The sequence below is a fragment of the Schistocerca gregaria genome, chromosome 1, assembly GCF_023897955.1.
Source record: "Schistocerca gregaria isolate iqSchGreg1 chromosome 1, iqSchGreg1.2, whole genome shotgun sequence".
Lineage (NCBI taxonomy): Eukaryota > Metazoa > Arthropoda > Insecta > Orthoptera > Acrididae > Schistocerca > Schistocerca gregaria.
Window position 1 is genome coordinate 265837130 of NC_064920.1, and position 19590 is coordinate 265856719.

The window sequence follows — 19590 nt, forward strand, 5'->3', positions numbered from 1 at the left end:
GGATAGATAACATTCCATCAGAATTTCCAAAATCGTTACGGGAAGTGGCAACAAAACAACTATTCACGTTGGTGTGTAGAATATATGAGTCTTGCGACATACCGTCTGACTTTCGGAAAAGCATCATCCACAGAATTCCGAAAACGGCAAGAGCTGACCAGTGCGAGAATTATCACACAATCAGCTTAACAGATCATGCATCGAAGCTGCTTACAATAATAATATACAGAAGAGTAGAAAAGAAAATTGAGAATGTGCTAGGTGACGATCAGTTTGGCTTTAGGAAAAGTAAAGGAACGAGAGAGGCAATTCTGACGTTACGGCTAATAATGGAAGCAAGTTTAAAGAAAAATCAAGACACGTTCGTAGGATTTGTCGACCTGGAAAAAGCGTTCGACAATATAAAATGTGCTATCTGTTCGAGATTCTGAAAAAAGTAGGGTGAGCTATAGGGCTAGACGGGTCATATACAATATGTACAACAACCAAGAGGGGATAATAAGAGTGGACGATCAATAACGAAGTGCTCGTATTAAGAAGGGTGTAAGACAAGGCTGTAGCCTTTCGCCCCTACTCTTCAATCTGTACATGGAAGCAATGATGGATATAAAAGAAAGGTTCAGGAATGGAATTAAAATACAAGGTGAAAGGATATCAATGATACGATTCGCTGATGACATTGCTATCCTGAGTGAAAGTGAAGAAGAATTAAATGATCTGCTGAAAGGAATGAACAGTCTAATGAGTACACAGTATGGTTTGAGAGTAAATCGGAGAAAGACGAAGGTAATGAGAAGTAGAAGAAATGAGAACAGCGAGAAACTTAACATCAGGATTGATGGTCACGAAGTCAATGAAGTTAAGGAATTCTGCTACCTAGGCAGTAAAATAACCAATGACGGACGGAGCAAGGAGGACATCAAAAGCAGACTCGCTATGGCAAAAAAAGCATTTCTGGCCAAGAGAAGTCTACTAATATCAAATACCGGCCTTAAATTGAGGAAGAAATTTCTGAGGATGTACGTCTGGAGTACAGCATTGTATGATAGTAAAACATGGACTGTTGGAAAACCGGAACAGAAGAGAATCGAAGCATTTGAGATGTGGTGCTATAGACGAATGTTGAAAATTAGGTGGACTGATAAGGTAAGGAATGAGGAGGTTCTACGCAGAATCGGAAAGGAATATGTGGAAAACACTGATAAGGAGAAGGGACAGGATGATAGAACATCTGCTAAGACATGAGGGAATGACTTCCATGGCACTAGAGGGAGCTGTAGAGGGCAAAAACTGTAGAGGAAGACAGAGATTGGATTACGTCAAGCAAATAATTGAGGACGTAGGTTGCAAGTGCTACTCTGAGATGAAGAGGTTAGCACAGGAAAGGAATTCGTGGCGGGCCGCATCAAATCAGTCAGCAGACTGATGACAAAAAAAAAAAATAAAAAATAAAAAATGCGAGCGCAGTAGTACACGCTGGCCCTCCACATATTTCTACGCATTTTGGCCTCTTTAATACAACATTTCAAACACTGAACTCTGTCAGAATTTCGTGGTGTATGTTTTAGCTGTATCGGCATAGCTGCGGCATCATTGTGATTATGAAGCGCAGTCCTCTGGGACTTCAGACAGAAAGTTCTGCATGATCAGTACATTATCCGATGAATATATAGCCCAGGTTGAACGAATAAATTATGATATTTTGAGGAAGTAACCCAGACCGTTCATCGAGTCGTTGTGCTAGTATTTGACGTAACGTAGTGGCGCATTATCGTGCCAATAGTGCGTTTCATCAGCGTTAAAACATTTGACCCAACGCGGAAACACAGTATCGTGGCAGTCTCGTATTCCATCTGTGTCAGTGACGTCGTCGCCCCGTGATCTGAACGCAAATGCAAATTGCCTATTTATCATTCTGACAAACACTGTAATGTTAACACAAGCTATAGACTACTAAATATTCGCATAACAGTGATGTGTGTTGACGCACCCATAACTATACGCATGAATAATTAAACGAGATATACTGGGTCTCGTTGAGAGATAAACATTCCTACCTCGTGTAGCCTTAATGAGGAAAAAACGGTGACATTGAAGGTCAGATAATAACAATTTTTCTAAAGTTGAACTAGTTAAAGGAAAATGGGACCACTCAGAAAATTTGAATACATGAGGAGTCACGTGTCTACCAAGGAATTATAAGAGCCCATATTGTTGGGACGATCTAATGTTATAATTTATAATATCAGAAGCCAAGAGGATGACAGGTACTTATTGTCGACATTGGTCATGGGCTAAACTATTTCACATCGAGCGATCTCGGCTTGTAGTATTAAGAAATATAAATATTTATTGGATATTACACTTAGCGAAGAAGTTATACCATCTGAAATATAAAAAATACTCAGTAAAAATAATAGTTTCAACGTGCACCTCTTGCACACCACAGGTAGGCATTACAGCTGTCACTTAAAAAACATACAGGAAGAAGTTACACCCACTTCAATTTGTTTAAAATGGTTTAACCTTGGCCTCCCTATAAAATTATTACATCTCGCTCGTCCTTCCATGTTCCCTCCGTCACCTAATTATCTGCTCCCCAGGATACGTTCTATTAAACTATATATTCTTTTCTTTCTTTTAGTAACATTGTGCCATTATGCTGTTTCCCCTCATATGCTATTTAGTACACTTACTCATTAGATAAGTCTCCCTAATCTTCTGTTTTCACCTGTAGTTCAATATTTTAAAACTTCTATTCTCCTTTTTCTTGTAATGTTTATCGCCCATGTTTCGTTTCTTTGGAAGGCTTCAAAAAATAGTTCAAATGGCTCTGAGCACTATGGGACTTAACATCTGTGGTCATTAGTCCCCTAGAACTTAGAACTACTTAAACCGAACTAACCTAAGGACATCACACACATCCCTGCCCGAGGCAGGATTCGAACCTGCGACCGTAGCAGTCGCGCGGTTCCTGACTCAGCGCCTAGAACCGCGAGACCACCGTGGCCGACTGGAAGGCTTCACTTCAAACAAATACATTGAACGCTCCGGAAAGACTGCCTGACGTTTACATTTATATACGATGGTAGGAATTTCCTCTTTTCGAGGAAAGCTTGTGTTACTAACGTCAGTCTACATTTCAGTTGATTCTAATACATTCCATTATCTTTGTTTTACTATTTTCTTTATGTTCGCTTGAGAACGTCTTTCAGACACAATCCATTCCGTTCAGCTCAACTTCCAAGTACTTCGCTCTCTGTGACAAAATAAAAACATCATTGGCAACCTCAAAGCTTGTATTTCTTGTTTCCAAGCTATAATTCCCTTTCCAAAATACCGCTTCCTTTCCTTCCGAGCTTGCTCAATGTATTCCTCAGGTTAGATAACACTGGGGAAAGCCTACAAACTACTTCCTTTCCTTTGATCTCCATAATTGCATTCTGAATTTCTGTAAATGATGAAGATAACTTTTCGGTCCCTATTTTCTATCCCTGCTACCTTCGGAATTTCGAAGAGTGTGTTTCCAATGAACATTTTCAAAATATTTTTCGTGTCTACCAACACTATCAACGCGGTTTGTGTTTCTTTATCCTATGCTCTATGTCATACAGTAAATTATTTTTTTTCTCATACAGATCGCAGGACCTGCTCCTGAGTACATAGACAATAATCTGTGAGTATTTCATAAATTAAACAAAAGCTGTAAAGTACCTGAACGAAGATTTGGAGATATTTGTGCACATTAAAGAATATGGACAAAACCTTTTTAAACGTGAAGACATGCTATTATACTTTTCAAACCTTCAGTCATACATTGATTAACAACAGTGACAATTAAAAATTATTCAAGCTATATTTCATTATCTAGCACTCTTTCTAGAACAGTTAAAATTTATTGGTTCATAATATGTCGACAATTTATCTTTGTTCCCGTTGTTCTTGTGCTGTACATCAACCGTTCATGTACATATAACAATGTGTCAAGTCAAGCGACACAATGGTTGTAATTTCAGTAGAGCCATTTTTACTGCATTGAGCACTAATTAACTTCAGGTATAAACTATGTACATATAGATTCATGCAGTGTCACATGAAATATACGTCCCTCAATTAAGGTGTTTCTGTTGAATTTCTTGGCTGTAGACTAGCGTTTGTGGAAAACATTCGTCATACCGCTCTGAAAAGTCCAGCAGTAGTCATCTAACATCGCTGCATTCCGTCGACCATCCTAGCTAGACTATCACTGAGATGATCTGTTCGAACCCCTCACCATGTTCATTGCTCACTGAATCTAGGTTCTCGGAGAAGTCAGAATGTGAGTCAAAAAGATGATTTTTCAAGTGGTACTTTGCAGCCCAGCTGTCTGTACCCGCTAACATAGTTTCGCATAACACTCCGATAGTCAGCAAATTTGTAATTTCCCAGAAACTGGCTGCGACTGACTTGAATGGCACTTCAGCATCACTCAGAAAGTTTTGGAAGTGGCTGTCAGCAATGATTTTCCTTATTAGATGAATGCAAAAGACGCTATCATTAGAGTTCCAGCCAGGATAATTAACAAAGTTGAATAAGACATCCTCTTTCGCTTTCACTTAACTCTTTGAAGGGCAGGCAAAACTGTAACTAACCACATACATAAACAGTTTCAATGGGAGGTGGTCACTGTGGCTAACCACATAATATTTTCTCCCTTTACCGCTCAGGGGCCAGTAGTCTCTCTGCCGACCACCTAATTGTTGCCTAAAATACCGCTAGATGGCAGTGCAGGTCTTCTGTGCGTATTTTTGCCGCGTATTCAGAACAATAGTTGATACTTCTTCATTGTTAGCACTGTTCTTGGAAGCGGTGTACAGTATTCTCTGTAGCTCTTCTTTATACGACTATTTTTGGTAAGTAATTATTTATATTTATGTGTTGAATACACATAAGTCTACGTGTAATATAACTTTAAATTTAAATAGAATTTTCCATGCCTTACAGACAAATTTCTGTGTGGGTAGTGCAACTAACCACCGCCCTTCTGCTCCACCCAGTATATTTTCTTCGTCTCCATCGAATATGTCTAGCCGAAAAGGAATAACTGAGGACGATTGTTACCGAATTTTATTTGAAGAAGTATCTTCTATTGACAGAAGTGTTGACAGTGATGGCAGTGATGGAAATGACCCCACATTCACGACAAGCTGTGTGCACTCATGTGGTTCTAAATTTAACCAGTTGTCTTCATGGAAAGAATCATATTGTTTTCAAGGATTATTATTTTACATCATATGATCTGTTCAAGGACCTAAAATCCAATGCTGTGTACGCTTGTGGAGCATAAATCCCAGAAGGAAAATCATACCATAACTCAAGGAGGAAACGGAACTGGAAGGAGGGGAATTCGATTACAAAATAAGCAACGATGGCATAGTAATCTACTGTATAGATGGAAAGATAACAGGGCAGTCAATTTGATTTCAACATGTCATTCACCGTCAGATGTGTCCACAGTATCTCGAAAAATGAAAGATGGAACAATAACCAATATCACTTGTTCAATTGTATTGAAAGTTACAATTCCAGTATGAACTATGTGGATAATTTTGATCGACTAAAGTCAGACAATGCTATTGACAGAAAAAGCAAGAAATGGTGGATGAGATTGTTTCTTCACTTTTTAGACTGCAGTTCGACAAACGCGTTCATTATGCACAAAGAAATCGAAATGGAGCAGTTCTCCAATAAAGACATCCGTCGAGAGGTGTACAAAATCTTGTTGGCTCCAAAAATAGTTTCAGTGACAGCTAATTTTGCTTCTGTATACCAAAGTTATATAGCTACCCAAATCAAATCACACAAACCATACGTAGACGAAAGCATTCGCCACGAAAGCAGTAAACAACAACCAATTGACTCATCATCTAGAAGATGCGCAGTTTGCAATTCAAAGAAAAGTCCATTGCGAACGGTGAGGATGTGTTCAGTGTGCAAAGTACCTTTGTGTCTGCGAGCAGGCAAGACCTGTTTCAAGAGATACCAAGAAAATTAAAAACTACGAAGGCTTTCCCGGCGTAATAATTGATAATATTCTTCTCGGGTATGCAGCCGGATCATAACGTCTTCATGACACAATATTTCCGCGGTCCAACTGGCCGCCATCTTCAGGTGAGAGTGCTGGTGCACGATCTCGCCGGAACTGACTTCCCAGCTGACGCTGGCATGAGGAGCCTGTCCATGGCTCGAGGTGATGCAGTATAGACATACATATGTCATTCCTGCAGTTCCTGTAGGGGAGAGAAATATTAATTAACAGTCTAGTCGAATGGTCCTGTCTGGTTTTACCTGAAAAAGAGAAATACACACTCTGTTGAGGTATTAGTAAAACTTAATCCCTCAGCAGGTCAGGCCAACGCGTGGTTGGCCTGTGATGTGGTTGTTGGCCCAGTCCACGGATGAGCCGGTTGCGGGAGTGTTCCGTCCTCTCGTAGAACTTCCTTGCGATGGCGCGGAACCTTTCTCGGAGAAGCAGGATCCCGGTGTCCTCGTGGAGTTGGCGCGTCGAAAAGCGCCTCGGAAGATGCGTAGCAGTCTTCAGGGCGCGGTTCTGTATCCGTTGCAGAGTCACAATGTGAGCATCTGCGGCTTTCCCCCAGACCACGGCCGCATACTCTAACAGTGGGCGAACCAATGTTAGGTAAAGCGTGATGCCGTGTTGCGGTGGCAATGACGACTGCGGGTTTAGCAGTGGATACAGGGCGCGGAGGCGTCCAATTGCTCTCCCTTTCACATCACGGATGTGATGCTTCCAGGTGAGCCTGCAGTCTAGGGTAACCCCTAGGTATTTCGCCGACCCACTCCATGGGATAGGTTCTCCCAGAATTTCGAGCGGCGTAAGCCCTGGCGGCAGAAGTCTTCGAGTGAAGACGACTGCTGACTTCCCAGCGCAAGCGGCGGCCCCTATATAGGCCGCAGAAGACCCACAACGCGTGCGCGAGAAGGTGCCGTAACTGCCCTCTAGCGCAGTAGACATACCCCGCCGCCAGTGATGGAAACAGGCGAAATCGAGATATCGCTGTCAAAAATTTAAAAAATAAAATAAATTATTCCGACGATCGAACCACAGACCGTTGTTTTTTAATGTCAGATAACACCGGGTCCCAAGTTTTACTTAAAAGATAACCCTTGTCGCTATTAATAAGATTGTCAGATAAACGAATCTCTATGGATTCTTTTAAAACAGTCCCAATAGCGAGATGCAGGGGCAACCGTTTGTGTCTCGTCATATAGTATTCTGTGTCCCTCGGTGAGACAGTGTTCCGCCACTGCAGATTTCTCAGGTTGAAGCAGCCGTGTGTGCCGCTGATGCTCAACACATCGGTCCTGAATGGTCCGGATTGTCTGACCAATATAAGCCTTTCCACAGTGGCAAGGGATCTTGTACACACCGGGCTTCCTCAAACGCAAGAAAGATATAGGGGCCGCCGCTTGCGCTGGGAAGTCAGTTCCGGCGAGATCGTGCACGAGCACTCTCACCTGAAGATGGCGTCCAGTTGGACCGCGGAAATATTGTGTCATGAAGACGTTATGATCCGGCTGCATACCCGAGAAGAATGTAATCAAATTAAGAAATAGTTATTTCAAAGTTCAACCACCAAATATCAAATTTGTATTCTGTAATGGGGTGGTGGTTAACTGTAGTGACCACATTTAATGATCACATTTTGTTGTTGTTTAAGTGAATTTTTACAAACTCAATGTATAAAACATGTCAAGACAATAAAACAAATGTGTTACAAGTAAAAGAAATTTGAAATTTGCAAATAATTTTTCTTGGCCAACTAGGGTAAATTTTAGTGATGTTTATCTGCCCCTCAAAGAGTTAACTCAGATCCATAGACATACTGCACACCGAAAAGCACCTGGATCATGGTCTTTCCTACTTACGGAGTTCTGAACGTGGCTCTGGTTCACATGGAGTGGCGGAATGCTAACTTTGTTACTTGCAACCATCGCCATCCTGTTTACTTCCTTACTGATCGGCGTTTTATTTTTTTGTAGTAGTGGCTCATAGTTCTGCTACCCCTTCGCAAATAAACCAGCAGTGGTTGGAGTACCTTGTCTGCATTCACCTGAGAAAATTAATTACTTTTATATCTCTATAAATTGTATTTGTGATAGCATATATTTTCCAGACGTAGCGATATGCTTTCATATGTGTCTTACGACTGGGTGGGATGCACATTTGTCTCCGCTTTGTAATAATGCTGTCTTCTACATTGTCTTAGGTGATAGGATCAACAGTCGCTAAGCTTCAACGATGAGTTCCTTCATCAGGTTTCACATAAGATATTGAACGATCATGCAGAAGAAAATAATGTCACTCATTCTAAATGACTTTCATTCCATACAAAGAACACTATCACTGGAGCTCCAGTCAGGGTAGTTTAAAATGTTGTACTAAAAATAACCAAAAAGGTGTTATAAATTCGGTTATACGTTAAGATTTAGCGATGTGAATTTCTCTTGATAAAGGAAATTTTTCCATGCTCTAATGCTCTTAGCTAATATTTGAACGATTTCAGGAGCAATATTTATAGAAAAGTATGTACCCATTTCCAAAATACATTATGTACACTTTCCTTAATTTTTTGAACTAAACTAATTAGCTTTGAAATATTCACTGTCATAATAAAGAAAGTAATCATTAAGTAAATACCATTCAAAATGGCAATAATAACAACAAATTACTCTGATGAATGTAACTAACCAACCACTTCCGTGTACTCTCGAGGTCTCAAGTTACTGTGCACTGCAACAAAAATGGCTCTGAGTACTATGGAACTTAACATCTGAGGTCATCAGTCCCCTAGAACTTAGAACTACTTAAACCTAACTAACCTAAGGACATCACACACACCCATGCCTGAGGCAGGATTCGAACCTGCGACCGTGGCGGTCGAGCGGTTCCAGACTGTAGCGCCTAGAACCGCTTGGCCACCCCCGGCTGGCAACTGCAACATTCATCTGTTGATATTTTTGTAACGATTCCCAACATATTTGCGCATGATGAAACGACTGAACATTTGCAAATGTGTACATGAAGTATAGTTCCGTTGCAGCTAAGACACAGTAAAAATTAATGTACACCATCGTAGACAGTGGGTCTGAAAGGGTAAAACTTCCTTGAAAACCTCAGATTTGAAAAGACATGAAAAAAATGCAATACAATCAATAATTCATGTCGTATATCTACAGACTATTTTATCAAAGCAATCAGCCACAGAGTATTATCACCCCTGTGGTTAAAAACTGAGTTAGGGAATCAGGCCCCATTTAATCATTCATAACATAGTAAATATACTGCATCATAAAATAAAAATGACGTGTTTATCCACTGCAGCCCATTAAAACTGAAATGTCACGAAGACATCATGTAACAAACGTCAGACTGGCATGTTGTGCTCTAAATGTTTCGATAAGCAAACGATCAGTATTTCATTGCAAATGAATGAAGCGGGTTGGATTAATGCTTTCTACATTCTTTGCATAACGAAGCAATATTGAAATTGCTAGCGAGGATCTGGTGAACGGTAGGTACCACACCTCAGAAAACTTCAATAAAAAATCGCAAATTTTTATTAAAATTTTTAATTTAGAAGGTTTCACAAATAATAGCAAAGATCTTTAGACTGATCATTTACACAAGTTGAGCAAACTTGACCAATATATCATGAAAGCAATACATATAACAGGAAAAGCGATCATCTGAATTCTTCCACAATGTTAAATGTTGGAAGTCAATTCAGTCTTCGCCTCCAATCTTGGGCACAATGATTCAAATGCTTTGAAACAGTACAATAATATATCTAGAACATAGAAACGTTTACACGATAAAGTTATACAAGATAAAACTAATTAACGCAAGCAAACATGGAGATAATAGTCCTAGCACCAAATTAATCAGTTAAAAAACAAGCAGAAAAATGATTTTATTTTAATGTATGTCTTCCAAAGCAGTAAAGGGAAACCAAAGAGAGATTCTGAGTAGAAATTAAAATACATGAAGAGTAAATGAAAACCATGAGGTTTGTTGATCACATTGTAATTCTGTCAGAGACGGAAAAGGACTTGGAAGAACAGTTGAACGGAATGGATAGTGTCTTGAAAGGTCGCGTTACGCCAATTGACAAAACTTGACACTGGTCAGCCACCACGTCGTCTTTTCGACTAAGTCCACTTGCACACACATCATCACGATGTCCTTACCTCTGTAGGACTCTCAGAGGAGAAGGGACATTACCAGATTGGATTCGTCATCGTCATAATGGTCCAGCACCTTGTGTGATGGTATGAGCTGCAACTGGGTACCCAAAGCCATCACCTCTGGTTCCCACTTCCAGTAATTTTGACAGTGGGTCTTATATTTCTGATGTATTAAGTCAGAACGTCTTCGGTATGTTATTTTCTAGAGAGATAGTACAAGACCGAATGTTGCCTCTGCTTTTCTGACACACCTTTACATAGAGAGTGCTCGGTTGTTTTCCCTGACGGCACGTTCCTGAAACGTCTCACTGTCTGAATACATATGGCCAACGTCTGTTGAGAGACTGCTCAGCCGCTACTAAGATGATTTTAATATCCTACACTAATATGATTTTAATATCCTATACTACATTAGAATTATATAAAGGTGTGTCAGTGGACAGGCGCATATGAAGCGCTTCCTGCAGTGATGGAACAATCCATGGGAGAGACCCGCAGCGGTGTTATGAGAGTGTCTCTGGCCTTTCTTCCATACAGGATGCAACAATAATGTACCGTACAAATTGCAGGACACATTCCTCACTCGACGGCGAAAAAATAATGTTATATAAACGTTGGTCAAGAAACATTTTGTTTCCATGTGACAAGTCATTATCTTCAACGAGTTTTAACGAGATCAGATTATGGATTTTCGCAGTCAGCGTATATGGGTAGACTTTATTCTTCACGCAGCTGTTGAAGCAAGTCATGAACAAAGATTTTCTGTCAATGTTTGAGCCAACATTGTTGGTGACCTTTTGGTAGTGCCTTACTTTCTTCCATCCAGGCTCAGCGGGCAAAGTTACCATAATTATGTAGAGAATTTTTACCTAATCTGTTGGCAGATATGCCTTACGTTGTGTGACAAACACGTACTAAATAGCCGTCCGCTGTGGCAGAGCGGCTCTAGTGTTTCCGTCCGGAACCGCGCTGCTGCTACGGTCACAGGTTCGAATCGTGCCTCGGGCATGGATGTGTGTGATATCCTTAGGTTAGTTAGGTTTAAGTAGTTCTACGTGTAGGGGACTTACGACCTCAAATGTTAAGTCCCATAGTGCTTAGAGCCATTTGAACCATTTTTGAACGTACTTCATACACGATGGAGCATCTTCCCGTTAGTCTTGAAGAGAGAAATCCAGCAAAAAATACCAAACGTCTGCGTCTAATTAACAGCTCCAGTGACAGATGGATCGGTTGAGATGGACCAATTTCCTGGCCACCACGCTCTCCATACCTAAACCCACTAGACTGTTATTTGTGGGGGCATTTGAAAGTCCTTGTGTATAGAATCAAACTACAAGATGTTCAAAATCTCCGTGCCCTAGTTACGAAAGGCTGCAAAACCGTATGCAGTACTCCATGGATACATCAGTACTTCCAAGACTCACTACTCATTTTTACTTGTGTCAATGCCCATAGAGAGTGTATTGAACATCTCCAGTAAGAAAGAGTTGTACATGATATGCTGGTGGTTTCTGTCAGAGTGTGTTCTTCATGATTAATGAGTTGTAACGTCAAAAGAAAAGCGTTTCCAGACCCATGTTCATATTACATAATTTCTTCGTTCAAGAAAAAATGGTTCAAATGGCTCTGAGCACTATTCGACTTAACATCTGAAGTCATCAGTCCCCTAGAACTTAGAACTACTAAACCTAACTAACCTAAGGACATCACATACTTCCATGCCCGAGGCAGGAGTCGAACCTGCGGCCGCAGCGGTGGCACGGTTCCAGACTGAAGCGCCTAGAACCGCTCGGTCCCACCGGCCGGCTAATTTCTTCTTCTATGTGTGATGAATGTGTCCTGCAATTTGTGTTATACATTTTTTGTTACACCGTGTATATTCAGGCTGAGTGAGTAATCCAAATCACTGTTCAGTGCTAAATGGAGTTAATAATATATGTAACTTCCCAAATAATTCTGTATTTATCTGTATCAAAACCAGGCACTGCTTTCCGTAACTGTGTCTCACAAGCGCTAAGTAAAGTACAGGTAAATATAAGAGACAATGGCGTTTTACAGAACTGAGTCCACAACCGTCGAATACTGGTTAAATTGAGGCATTTGAGCCGTGGTGGCTGGAGGTAGGGTGTTCTACTTGCATCGCTGATATCGATACTCGGCTGCTCCCCCCGGCGGGTTTTCCCGGTAAACGTGTGACGAGTGAGTCTCCGGTCGGCGTTCATCGAGCCAACTTGTGTTGAAAACGAGCCCGCGTCCCTAACCGTGGTGAACGTGCCTCGCCGTGCTCGCCGCCCTTGTCTTTTGTCCCGTCGGATGTACGCTGCCGATCATTGGGCGCCTTGACGTGCAAGATTGTGGTGGGTTCGTCGTCTCATGCTGAACAGCTTCACACCTCGTAATTCGAAAGCTCCAAGTTATTCTATGTTTAACTAAGATGATTGTTGAATCTTATGGTGGCATGGGTAGTTGCTGGAGATGGTTCTGAACTTGGTTCCAGAGTGGCTACTTTAAGGAGGCTGATGTTCCTCATTTCGCTGCTCATCATTTGTGGAGTGTCTGTTTTAAGTGGTTTTCATGCAAGTTTTAACTTCTTTTAGGACATATTACCCGCTTGAGGATTGGTTGCGTTGTGTACGCACCCGGCAGCAGTAGAGTCAACGGTTTAATCATTTGCCATGGCAGGATTTGGTATGTTTATTTAATGTTGAAAGTGCCTTTAAGGCAACTGCAAGTGATCTCTAAGTTTCCTGCTAATTTACTGGGAGACGAGTGCTGTTACAGTATTGCTCCATAAGAGTTTGGGGCCATGCGTATTATATATTCCAGTGTGGCTGTGATTTGACCTTGTTTTCATTGCAATCTATTTGTGATGCAGGCCATTTGTTAAGTCTGTTCGTTTCCTGGTTGTGAGGCCGGTCGGACTATGTACAAATATATACCGCCTGCTTGTGAGCCTGTATACAAGCCGTGGGGAGTGAACGCTCGTATTGCCAACCGGCCGTAGCATTATTGCTTCCAAATGCTGCTGTCGGCCTTAACGCTGTTCTCTAAATTTAAGCGAGGCCACTTTGTTAATATTAGCGTTTCTGTAAGCTATTTTACTGGTTATTACTAGCCATTCTTATTCTACTCTTATGTTAGTCATCTGTGCATCTTTAATGAATGTGCAGCTTATTATTTTTCCTGTGTGCCAGTTTTGCGACCTTGGTTGGCCCACTTTGCATTTTTAGTTTGAGCAAGTTTCACTGAGGACCTTCATGTAGGCAGTTCAGTGTTATTAAGCTTTAAGATCATTGTTTTTAATGAAGTTGTGGTATTATATGGTTGTGTAACTTTGGGCTGGAAGTTTATAGGGTACTAGCCTTTTAAGATATGGTTAAACAAGAACGATTGTTTATGATTGATTATTCACCGTGCCTACTATCTATGTTTTTGGTTGCGGATGCAAAATATGATTCTTTTTCGTGTTTATGTAACTCAATTAAAGTGAAAATTTGTATATTGCATCATTAAGAGGGCAAATGTCCGAATTGAAGTTCATAATAAAGTCTGTTTTGAGTCAAATTAAAATTGTTACACAATCACAAGCTTGTCCATCACCAGTGATCCCGGCCTTCCTATTTTCTTTAAATAACTTTGCTGAGATTGTAATTTTGATTTTCTAAAGAACTGAGAAGTACCAACCGCAAAGTCGTTACCGATATTTTTTTTATTTTTTTTTACTGCAGTACTACTACCTACGAACAGCAGATGTATCACTATACAAGCTTCACAATCCGTGGAGAGGTGACGACAAAGAAGCTTAATGTCAATACTTATGAATTCGAGGACAATGATGAGGAATGAAGCCCTTCTGCAAAAAGCGGGTAAAAGGATGTTAGATGCATTTTTTTGATGCGCTTGCCACTCCATTTATCGAGGAAGTTATGGGCAGAGTTCCCTAAAGACTTAGTCAGAGCCATGGGTACAGCAGTGGCATTCGAAGATACAGTCACTCTCATCAGAGTTCGTGGTAAGAGGGCGATTTTTCCGCTGACGTCAGATGTTCCTACTTTGAGTGATCAGGTAACACGTGGCTTGACTGCCATTAGCCACAGTGTAGGAAATGGGGAGGGGCAGAGCATTGAGAACAAAACTGTAGGCAGAGTAGGAGACATGACAGAAAAAGGCAATGAATAAGAATCTTAACCTACCATTAAAGGACAATGGGGGCTCCAGGGCCACCGAGATACGTTCCCAATAAATTTTGTCGCTACTAAAATGTGTGTAGAGACGGTACTTTGCTTAATTGGCTTATCATATGAAAGGGATATGAATTTTTATTCGACACAGGTACACACTTCACAGGGAAGAGGAGGTAGAACCCACGTCGATGTAAATTATGTTTAGTGTATGGCAGTGACTTACATTTGCCGAGATCGATCTTGAGTTTTCGAGTACGAGCAAAGCGTTTCTGAGGATGTATGGAAGCTCTGCCATTTATGGACGATGTTTACTGTACAATCTTAGGGTTACATTTCCGTATGAACCTTATGTTAGATTGACCTTGTAAAGTGAACAATGGAACTCGATTGGACGTTGTTCCATCTACAGATAAACTGTTGTCAATGCTACAATGGCACAAGATTCGTCTCTCACGAAATGAGAACCAATTACACTGCATGCAAAGCCACTAGGGATTAATATGGGCTACAAAATGTCGCAAGGAACGGAAAAACTGTTATGGGTGAGTATAGGAGCTGATTTGCTGGGAAACACAACGCATGTGTTTGAGCCACTAAAAGATAATGAGCTGGATAAAGCATGATGCCTTGCACTTAAGAGTGTTGCACGTGTATGGGAAATGGATGGTGAGCAGGAAGTTCCCACTGGAAAGATAACATTAGGATCGAAGGTATGAACTTTTAGAAAGGAATGTTGGTCGGCAAACGAGGATTTTGGAGGGAGTTGATCGGAAAGGGTAAATTAGAAGAAAGTATAATACTTGGAAGGAACATAAAAATTAGCAAGAGAGGCATTGATAAAGTTTGAGAACCTGTTTTTGTTATTCACACGTCTTTGTCAGCGACCCTGGTGACACAGCACAAAATTCCAATTGCAGCTGAATCTCCTGAGTAACGTTAGCCATACCATGTACCTCATGACGTGCAACCGGTTATGCAAGAGTTTATCAACCAACACTTACAGGATGCTATTAGTGAGGAAAGAACTTGCCCTTGTTGAACACCAGTGGTGATCATTCCCAAAAAATATGAATCGAACCAACGTTTATCATTTATGTTCTGATCACGAATATCTTAAAAAGCGTATCATCATAAATACTTATCCAGTTCCAAGTACACGAAAATGTTGTTAAACTAGGAGCAATGTAATTAAATATTAGTTGGTGCAGGTAAATCAACTAAAGAGTTATTAATAATTTCCGCCTTTAATGTGGATGAGCGGCTATCATCATCTAGAAGCAGCACCAGAGGACGAGCGAAAACAGCATTTATGTTTCCCTCAGCCACTATAAATATCGTTCTTTACCATTTGGGTTAAAGAATGCACAACGACATTTCAATGATTATTAGATGTAGTTTTGCGAAAGTTGAAACCAAGGCAATGTGTGGTATGTTTGGATGACACAATTGTCTCTGACGAAGGTAATGGAATAATATGTGTTATAGCTAAGAGAGGGATTGAAGAGATTACATACAGTACATCTGACTCTCGGCATAAAGAAATGTTATTTTGTGATACAAGAAGTACGATATTTGGTCATGTGATTTGTCATGATAGAGTCCAAACAAACCCTACGTCAGTAATGGCTACACTGGATTCTCCAATTCCCGTTACTGAGGAGGAGTTGCGTTACAATCCTTCTATGATTTAATAAATTATTGGAGACAGATTTTTATGAAATGTGCAGAAATTACATGACCTCCCACTTAATTATTGAAAAAAGTAGTAATATTTTCTTCCATAAAAACACGGGAGAACTGCCGTAAGTCAGTAACATGTTGCCACGATATATCGGCACAAAGTCTTTTGACCATCTTCAGGTGAGTACAGCTGTACTGAACCTTATGTTAGATTGATCTTGTAAAGTGCATAGTGGAACTCGATAGGACGTTGTTCCATCTACAGATAAACCTTTGTCAATGCTACAATGGCACAAGGTTCGTCTCTCACGAAATGAGAACCAATTACACTGCATACAAAGCCACTAGGGACTAATATGGGCTACAAAATTCAGCTGTACTCACCTGAAGATGGCCAAAAGACTTTGTGCCGAAAAATCGTGGCAAGGTGTTACTGACTTACGGCAGTTCTCCCGTGTTTTTATGGAACAATCAGTACGCCGGGAAAGTTTCAAACATCACATTAGTAATATTTTATTGGTCATAAGAATGTGAAGATGATTTAGATAAATCAAAAAAAATGTTGACAATTTGGCAAGCCTTTATTTTTCCAAACCATGAGAGTGAATTTGTCTAGTCTTGTGATTCAATCTATCATGTGCTTGGCTGTGTGTTAAGTTGAGAAGTAACAGAGAAGAACGTCTGGTAACCTAGAGTCAAATCAAATCAGTTAAATAAAACAGAGAAAAATACTCTCCCACAGAGAAGAACTCTCATATATGACGTACGATGCTGCCAATGTTATTTGTATGGTATGACGTTCAAAGAAGTAATGGATTACACAGCATTACAGCAGCTATTAGTGATGAAAGATGCTTCAAGCATATTAATGTGTTGGGCACTGAAAATTAATGAATTCGATTTTGAGGTAATCCATCGATCTGTTAAGACTCTTGGGAATGCAAATGGCCTCCGTAGAAATGTTGATGTGTTATGAAGAATAGGTTAAATCACTGCAAAGGGTCAGAAAGCTGGCATTTGTAGCACAGTCACAGTTCATTGTGTATGATGGGGTTTTATACAATAAAACAAAACTGGGACCTCATTTTATAGCTCCAGTCATGCTGTGGGAGAAAGTATTAGGACAGACATATGATTACATGAGGATCAAAGAACCACAGATTGTCACATAGCAGAACAATACTGGTGGCATACCCTTAAATAAGATTTGGGACAATATGTCGAAATGTAAACAGTGGGCTGGTTTGAGCCACCGTTGTTTCCCACTACAAAGGCTACTGCATGCATATCTGAAATAATTGGTATGGACATCCTAGGTCCTTTTGTGCAAATTCTGGCAGGAAATCTCTATATATCGACAAGAGTAGATCGCCTTTTGTCACCCATCAGAATGGTACCTATCCCGATCAGCAAGTGGCTCAAAGCCAGACCAATATTTCACATTGATGTTTGGTGTCCTGCAGACAATTATTTTTGATCAGGGATCCAATTTCAAGTTAATGTTAGTGAAACAGTTTTATTATGTATAAATGAATTTCATTCTTGCGCTAAGATAACAATAATCTGATGTATGTCATGTGGTTTGCTTATTTGTTTTCATTCTAATACTTTGTTCTTGCAGTAATTTTGGGGTTTATTTTGTGTCGTAATGATTTTCGGTTTACATGGGAATGTAGAATGAATAGAAAACAGAACAATAACTCACAGCTTGCTTGTAGTATGGCATTAGAGAATTAATGACAGTCCAAACTATTACAGAAGACAGACTGGGTATACCCAGTATATGATCCAGTTTAGTTATAACCACTTACAAATTAGTAGAACATTCAAAGGGAACAGAATGCTTTGAACCACAGGACAGGGGGATACCACTGAATGGTGTGAAGTGTGACATCTCGAGGCCAGCCTTTCAGCTTCTGGCAATAATAGCTTCGGCTATGGCTCTGAACCTAATATATATACTACTGCATTTGCCTGATAATCCTCAAGGAATATTTTCAGGTAAGGAATATGACCTACCTGAATAACACCTTGGATTCCATCAAATTCGGTCCTCTCGATGAGCTTACAGCCACAAAAAAGGCATTCTTTACCGTAGAACAGATGATCCAACATTTGGCAGTACTACAGCAGGCACCAGTACAGAGTGATGGTGTTAGGAATCTCGGCTAAGGGTACCATCTTAATCCTGGTCTTTGCTTGCCTAGCCATGTCTATCAATGGCAGGGAAACATCTGCTCTCCCGAACTTTCAGTCAATTCAACCGAGTGAGTCACCCTAAAGAGTGGAACAATTGTAGGTGCTGCTGAGAGTACATCTGGTCGACACAATTTTGTTAAAAATTGATTACAAAATTTTAATTCAATTCTCAATTGATATCTCCAGAAGAGAGTCTGTGAATAACTTATGCAGCCGTGATGTGTATTCTAAGTATATCAGGTGTAACAAGAGTTGTTATATTTTATCATACACTGTTTATAATTTGTCATCTAATTACGAAAACAGCTGTACATCTGCACAAACAATGCCATAAGCAAAAGAGATATCCACCCTACATGCTGGTCAGCGAATTAATAAATATAAATCAGGCAGAGACAAGTATTAAAGCCGAAAGCAACTAAAAGAAAATGAAGGAAGTTTTTAGTTTAATTTTCCGTCGACAACGAGGCCGTTACAGACGGAGCACGAGCTCAGATTAGGAAGGAATGGGGAAAGAAACTGGTAGCGCTCTTTTCAAAGGAATCATCCCGCCATTTTCCTTAAGCTATTTAGGGAAATTACGGGAAACCTAACTCTCTACAGCCCGAAGGGGATTTGAGCCATCTTTCTCCTAAATGCGAGTTCACTGTGCTAAACACGACGCCACTTCGCTCGCTAACGGGAAAAGAATACGTTAAAATAAATCCATAGTAAACTACTTTTAGTGCAGTGAACTAAAAAAATTGATTCCGTAAATGATGTTGGGGTTTGATCTCTGATGAAATGGCAGTTCTAATGTACACTTATTTTTCATCACAAATGAAAGAGCGCTGCTGCGTCGCTCTTGCAGAAATTCTCAGTGCCCTGTGTTTGTAAATAAACAGTGCCAAACAAGCATCGGTATGGTTCTCGGCGGTCTTCCATCGACGTGTTTTGTTGAGTACAAAGTAAACAATCTGTGGCAGAAGTCTCGTCTTGATATATCAGGAGACATTCCATTTGCATGCGAGTTACATATCAGGAACTTGCAATAACATTTTTCCAGTGTTTCATGAAAGTCACAAGAATCTGAAATGCCCAGGACACTGTGATGGAACTCTCAACTTCGTCTCACTGGCGTATGAATTGAAGACTTCCTTTCCGTGTTCTCGTTAAATTGAATGACCTCATTAATACATATAGACTTCGATCAGAAATCGGTAGCTAAGGTAGAATATTCAAAATTTCTAGGTATGTGCACTGATGAGGAGTTGAACTGGAAAAAACGCACTGAGAA